This window comes from Saimiri boliviensis, chromosome 5 (genome assembly GCF_048565385.1).
Source record: "Saimiri boliviensis isolate mSaiBol1 chromosome 5, mSaiBol1.pri, whole genome shotgun sequence".
Taxonomy (NCBI): Eukaryota; Metazoa; Chordata; class Mammalia; order Primates; family Cebidae; genus Saimiri; species Saimiri boliviensis.
Window position 1 is genome coordinate 105,094,479 of NC_133453.1, and position 7,595 is coordinate 105,102,073.

Genomic DNA, 7,595 nt, shown 5'->3' on the forward strand with positions numbered 1-7,595 from the left:
AGCTTCACTGAAGTAACAGATTTCAGGATAACCAAGTTCATCAGAAAGACTCAAATGGAATGATTTACAAAATAGAACACTTTAAACCAAGTCAATCCTATCTTTTTGTAGCTGAAAGTCATCAGTCACAACACAAGTTCACATAACACCTCTGCTCATTATGGAATTACACTTAAAAACAAATCTCAAGAGGGTGACCTTAGTTATTTCCCATACCATCCCTAAGGACAGTGGTTAACAGGAAGACTGCCAGTGTTACTGATGGAAAGGCTTTTGTTTCCTTGTCAAAGACTCATACCATAGTTTTAAATTAAACTGTTAGGCATTTTCCCAGACAGGGTTTCCTTTTCAATGCAATAATGAAGAAGTAAGATAAAAATGATGACTTTTGACTGCCATTCAACATTATTACATGCACCAATATTGCACACATATGTTCTGAACTGTTAAAATTATCTTCTGAGTCCTTGGGGTGCTGTTTTCGCCATCAGAACACAAACACAACCCATCTAATCAGTTTCCCTCAAAGATGAAATTGACAAATTTAATATACTGGAAAAAAATGAAGAAAAAGGCAAAGACTTTGTACAGACAAAAATCTAAGTTTTCTCAAAGGGTTCTGTGTCCCCTACACATGGGGGCAATTTGTAAGCACTAGTGAAACAAACACTAGCTGTAATGCTTCTAGCTCCTCATATAATATGGAACCTTGGTCCAGGTGTTGTGATGATATCACTGTATGGTTCTTCCTGTGTCAGCTCAACAGCTTGCTGCTTTTTAAGAACCAAGAAGCTGTATAACTTTGTAGCAGCTTGTTTTCTGTTCATACTTTGACATAACTCAAGCACACTGATAGATTCAGCTCCAGTTTTAGCAAGAGCACGCTGAAGACCATGAAGCATCTGCTGTGTCCTTTTGTTCCATCTTCTTTCCTCCTGATCTTGATCACCCCCTGAAACATCTTCATCCTCTTCCTCTTCATCATCTTCTTTTTCCTTCTCTTTCTCCTTCTCTTTTTCTGGCAGAAGTTCTAACTCTGGTATTAGCTGACAGATATTTGGAGGTTCTTCTGGGGGAAGCTCCACAGGTGGTATTTCCATCTGCTCTACCTGCTGAGGAGGCATCACTGGCTCTGGGTCAATTTGTCCAGCTTTTCACTTAACTCCCTGAGGTGGCAGTGGAGGCATTGCTGACTCATCTAGGTTTGTTCTGCTGGCCTCCATCACTGACTCCTGGAGGCGGCTTGGCTCTTCCATAATAGGCTCATCAATAACTTCACACTGCTGATGCTGCTGTTGCTGGTCCTCTCTAGGAACCTCTGGATTTTCAAACTCTTTGAGGAATTCATCCAAATCATCTGCCTCTCCTCCTTTCTTCCTTTTTCTAAGGTCTTCTGGTACAAGTGGTGTAAGACAGTGTGTAAGAGCTTCAGTAGTCTGTTATTCCACAAAGGCTGAGCAGGCAAAGAAAACAGTTTTTCTACTCCTCCTGTCTCTTTCCACATCATTAACTTCTTGGTGGGTGGTGCCAGGTCCAAAGTAGTGACAATATCAGAATAATCACTAAGTTGGGCTCTAATTGTCTTGCTGTCCAACTCTTTGACACTGTCAACAATGAGCTTCCTCTTCCTCTTGGCTTTTGTTTCTTTAACAGTTATATCATTAGGTTCCAATGCAAATGCTTCTTCCTCATTTGGAACAAGTGTTGTCTGATCAGTCATGGTTGGCATTGGTTCAACAGGATCCACTGAATCAGGACTATCAGGCCCACCCATTGATACATTATCATCCTCATCCATATCGTCATGTGCAGGCTGCTCTGGCAACATCACCCCTGCCTCAGAGAGGGCAGGGGGATCATCAAAGATACTGCCATCATTATTACTAATTAGTTTGTTATCTAATATTCCACCATCATTTCCTTCTCCAAAATTATCATCCTTATATTGGTCTTCATATTCTAAATGGTTGATTTTCTCATTCAGATTGCTGGTGCTCTGTTCAGACTCTAATAGGAGGTTAGAAGCAGTAGTGCTTACTAACATGTCATCATCCTCGAAAGCACTGCCTTCTCTCATTATCTCACGATCATCCATTCCAAAATCACCGAAATCATTTTCTTGTAAAATACTGATGTTCCCAACTTCTTCTCTCATGGTTATCTCTTCCACTCTACTCTGATTCAAGCTGAACTGCTGGGCCACATCGATGTCATCTAAGTCAGGCAGTGGCTGATCAAAGTCATGTAATTCTTCAGGTAAAGTAATGGCATTATAGGCTGCTTCCCGATTTTCCTCAGGCAGGTCAACAACACCTGGCCGAAATGCCATCTTTATCTTAATGAATGCTTCATTACAGTCTGCAAGAAGGTATTTGGCTTTCCTGTGATAGATTCGAACTACTCCCAGTAAGAGATGTCCTGAAGTCCGTAATGCCATTTTCACCTTTGGTGAGATGATATTCTCCACGCTGCTCTCTAAATTACACTTGAAATCATAGGCTTTGGTTAGCTTCTTATCCCAATGGGCCACTGGAGCGGCCCTCTTTTACTGAGAACAAAATGTGCGTAGAACATTGTTCTGGTTGGTTATGAAAATAGAAGAAAACCAACGGAGTAAGCGGCCTGGTCCCCAGAGCGGGCCTGGTTCAAACCACCTCCCCATTCCTCTGTAGCCCAGGGTTTCCCCAGCCTCCCAGGGGACGTGAGACAGGACCGCAGAGTAACAGCCTTTGTAGATCTCAGAATGGATTAGAACCATTTGTTACCAAACAAGCGATAATGCGGGCCCAGCCTATTTGGTAACATTCTTATTCTTCAAAAGGTGTTCAGAAACATAAATGAGTATACTCCAATAATGGGCTCTGACTGTGAAATTTCAGTTTTATGGAGAGTGATACTGTGTGTAGAAGGGCATGTGGGTTCTTTTCTCTCTTCCTTCCAACATAAATTACAGAGAAGAGAGAGGGCTTCAGAGGTATGGGAATTCAGGTATCATATCATGTGTTATTCTGTGAGCAAGAATGAAATGGATTCTGTTTACATTAGTGGACTGAGTTTTAACATCAATAATCTCCTTTTAATCCAAGAGTAGGTTGACTTTTTATGTGTAGATAAGGGCAGATACTACTTATGAAGGGCCTGTGTAAGCAGAGATAAAGATTATTCCAAGAGCCATGCTCACTTGTAACTCCAAGCCCCAGAGTTACCACTTGTCTCTCTTAGACTCCCTGACTGCAGCCCACCCATTGGGAGACACTCAATGGTTGCAAGACTTGCATGCCCAATAGATTAGCCAGAGGACAAGGGTGGCTATTTAAATTTCAATTAATAAAAAATTATATAAAATTTAAAATTCAATTCTTCCTCCACTTTAGGTGTTATTTCAAGTGCTCAGTAGCCAGTGGCTGATGTCCATCACATTGGACTGCATGGATAGAGAAAAACTGCATCACAGCAGAAAGTTCTATTGGGCAATGCTGTTCTATAGGAAGACATATTTGTGACATTTTGGTGAATGAAAGTCCTGACAACACTTTTTTCACTGGCAATAGAAGATGGCTTTTTCCTTAACAAGCTCTTGCTCAGTGCTAGATAGCTGAGTATGGGATATTTAGAAAGAAATAAAGTTAGTTTCTTGTTCAATTTTATCCTTGCCCATTCTCAGAACTGTAGAGCAAGACTTAAGAAGCCTTAAATAAATCTATCACAGGTATATCCTTCTTTAAAATGATGTGCTTGTTTATGTATCCTTTTAAAAAGGCATTATGTAGCTGAATGGATTATAATATAAAGTTTTTCTTCTAATACTATTAACTAATTATTTCTGTCAATTGTCAATAAATGCCCATAAGCTTATATAACATTGTAAATAAACTAATTATCCACATTTATTGAGAGTTATCCGCAGGCCTCACCTCTTACTAGTTTTAAGTTCATTTCATTTCTTCAGTTTTGATCTGAAAAGACATTTAATGTATTTTCATGTTTTCTACTGGTTAGATACTGTGGACATATTTTCCTCCCATTTATATCTCATTTTCATTTTCAACCTGGACCATTTCTCATTCATTGAACTTATTGAGAATGGTCTCCTATTTTAGGATCAGTGATAATAATAAAGCTAAAAATTCATTTGGAGGAACACATTCTGAACACTTTACTTGATCAATAGAATAAAAGATTTTTGTTTATTATGTTTTCCTCTTCTCTACACATATTACAGCCAAAGAGAGCAAAAATTGTAACTCAGATGCTACAATGATATTCCTTTTCAAGACAATTCAACAAGACTATGAAGAAGCTTCTCTATGAGAAAGTTGTATTTTGAATGAGCTGAGCCTCTAACAAAGGCCAAGGGGAAGGGACTGGGGAGAGGGATTTTACCAAACGTCATCATGTGTTAACAGTAAGAGTAAACTAAATGTTTCAGTCACTGAATAATGATAGAGGAGAGTGAGCCATTTATATAGGCATAAGAAAAACCAGAGAGACTCTTGAAGACCCATAGAAAATTGCAGTGAATGAACCTAGACTTGCCAAAAGTCTAACTGGCATTTGAGAAGCCAATTGTAAGTCTAGGCTGCAGCATTCAGTGAAGAACTTTTTCTCTTTTAACCCAAAGATATTTTTATTTAAACTCCAAAGCTTGAATGGAAAAGCTCTTAGTAGCAAACTCTATGTTTTAATCACATTACCTAAATACAGTTTTCTTTCTCTCAAAACTTTTCTTATTTGATAGAGTCAATAACTCAGATAATTGTTTTAGGTAAAGAAGTTTCAGAGATGCAGATTTCAGTTAACATGGCCATTGGTAAAGACAGCCAAATTCTTGTTAGCCAAGGAACTTGATTTATTGTGAATTTTCATAAAGAACATGAATAATAATATATATTAGCCATCAGAAATATTTGTATTTTGGTTGTTTTTGCTATTTTCCCTTGCTTTTTCTGAACCTTGAATATAGTGGCTTATACTCCTCCCTTCAAAGCACATTGAAATCATTGCCCTGTACAATGTCCTTCTCTTGTATTATTTTATTTTGCATCTGCATTTCTAAGGCCACAAATTTCCCATACCTCTTTACTCTCCCACAGGCACCTGAGTTTTAATGAATCTTTATAAAATATATCATGCTACATTATATATGATTATGTTTTAATTTATATAATTACAATGATCTAAAATTAGTTCATTTCATTAAAGAACGTTTTATAATTTTTAAAAAGTGGGCTTTTTTTGGGTTGCAAACAATTCTCTTTACTACATTACAGAAGATGATGCAAAGTCAATTTTGTTAGTTTCCATATTACATATTGAAAGAATACATCACCAGAATGCTGGATTCAGTTATATTTGTCATCTTAAACACTATGCTTGCATTGTCACACTTCACACAGGAGATAAAGCCATGTGATATTTGATCACACCATGTATTGTCCAAGTGACAGCAGCTCCTGAGGTATGAAAGGCCCCGGGTTCCTTCTCTTGCTGCCAGGCCAGGAGAGATGCCGAGGGGGCCTGGGCTGGGCTTCCCCTTTCTTATAGCCAAATCCCGGCCCCTAGTCATGACTTTGTCTGGCACATGGCAGACGCTGGAGAGGGTCGGAGGCAGCATGGCCCCTCGCTTTTGGGGTGCGAGCAGAAGAGAACTCTGGGGGCACCTTTTTTTAAGATAAGCTGATAAAATACCATAAATCTCTTTTACTATGTGAAGCATTTATCACTTTAATTAGCATTATGATTTTAAGGCTTTCATATTGTGGAACAAACACCAGCATTCCACGTGCTTGGATTAAAGAGGATCTTAAATCATTATTACGCAGAGGCCAAGGACAACAAGACAAAATTTCGGACATTGCCTGTGTTCTGATAGTCATCAGACCTTTAGGGAGATACTACAATGCTGAAGACCCTAAGGTTATGAGGAAAAAATAGAACCACAGACTAGTATCTGGGCTTGTAAAAAATAACTTTCAACTTTTATCTTTCTATGGGTTGTACTACAAGGTAGGTCTGCACAAAGTGCTAGTGACTCCCCTAAAGTAGGGAGGGGTAAGTGTCACCAAGAAAGTGACAGATGAGCTGAGTTAGAATTCTACTCAGCTAGTAAGTGCTATTGATTCCCCTAATGTAGAGAGGTATAAGTTTCACTGAGAAAGTGACAGATGAGCTGAGTCAGAAACCTACTCTCCTACAGAAAAAAGTGGAATGGAAGGCCATTTACATGTGACAAAGAAACGTAAATTCCTTGGCAGGAGAGCCAGGATCTCAAGAAGGTCTCTGGGACCCTCTGCTCCCCTTCTTATCCACCCCCACCCTGGGAAGGTAGTTGGTGGTTGTGAACCTCTGACCCAGGAGCTGGTCCCCAGCCTCCAGCCATGCACCTGTAGTAAGAGGGGAAAGAAAGGAGGGGTAAAAGCATTCACGCACCTGCTGTCAGCAGCCTGCCGGCTCAGCCAAGGAGAACTCTGCCCTCGGCTCACTCCCCACCTACTCACGTCTCAAGCCACGTGGGCACCAAAAACCCGAAATGAGAGCAAGCACATTGTGCTCCTGTGCAGACTTAAGGTCCCGGGCAGGTGTCTGTGCACAAGCTTCTATTTTTTTTTTTTTGCTCTGTTAGAATAAAGTAAAGGTTTATTTTAAAATCTCAATAGAAACCCTACATACATTATTTGCTACATACATCCAAACTTATGAGTGAAAATAGCAATTGCCATTTAAGATGATAATCTTTAGGTAGTATCTTAGAGGAGAGATGAGATATCTGGTAGTATGTTAGAATAGTTAACTCTACATTTTAAGTTAAAAGTAACTCCGTATTAACCAGACTTTTTAAAACAAAACACATTTTCCTGTTGATGCTTAAAACAGTTGACTTTGTTTTACAATATTTTAAATAAAAACACAAAACAGACCTATCTTCCAGTTTTATCTCCTTTAAATTCCCGATTTCCATTAATTGAATCTGTTCTATAAGAGATATTCCAACTGTACCACCCTTGCCAGCCACCTTGGAGGAAAGCATCTTGGACCTCAAAAGCTCAAAGCAGAGGCAATATTCATACATGCAGTAAATTATTAATAAATAAATAGAATGAATATGGCATTCACCAGATTAACATAAAATGATTTCTCACATTCTATTTTTTCCTCTTTCCAAATCATTACAGTCACTGTACTATAGAAAACAAGAAGTCAAGACTATACCCATGTGTGTTTACTATGGTATTTCCTTGGTAAAGAATAGACTTTCAACAAATGATTTGGAGAATGTGGAAAATTTTCTTATACTACTAATAACTGGGCCATGATGTGAAAGTAGTCATCAGAATGTTCTTGTGGCTTACTGCCAAAGGCAAAACAACAGACATAGTAGGAAATGCAATAATCCAAGTTAATGACTTGTTGATAAGGATGATCTAGGAGAAGAAATATTAAGTGTAGAAAACAGGCTAAATTGAAGTATTTTATTATTTCAATCACAAATCCAATAGAACTTTAGCAGATTTTCCCTGATGCAATCAGGACAGTGGCATGCTGCCATCACTGAGTGTACTGATTACAGGCATGGCAATTTTTTTGATGTTTGAAAA

General features: G+C 38.7%; 1 pseudogene; it reads right to left on the reverse strand.

The window, feature by feature from the left end:
* Positions 1-459: 459 nt before the first annotated feature.
* LOC101034213 (double-strand-break repair protein rad21 homolog pseudogene) lies at positions 460-2,601 on the reverse strand (annotated as a pseudogene).
* Positions 2,602-7,595: the final 4,994 nt, after the last annotated feature.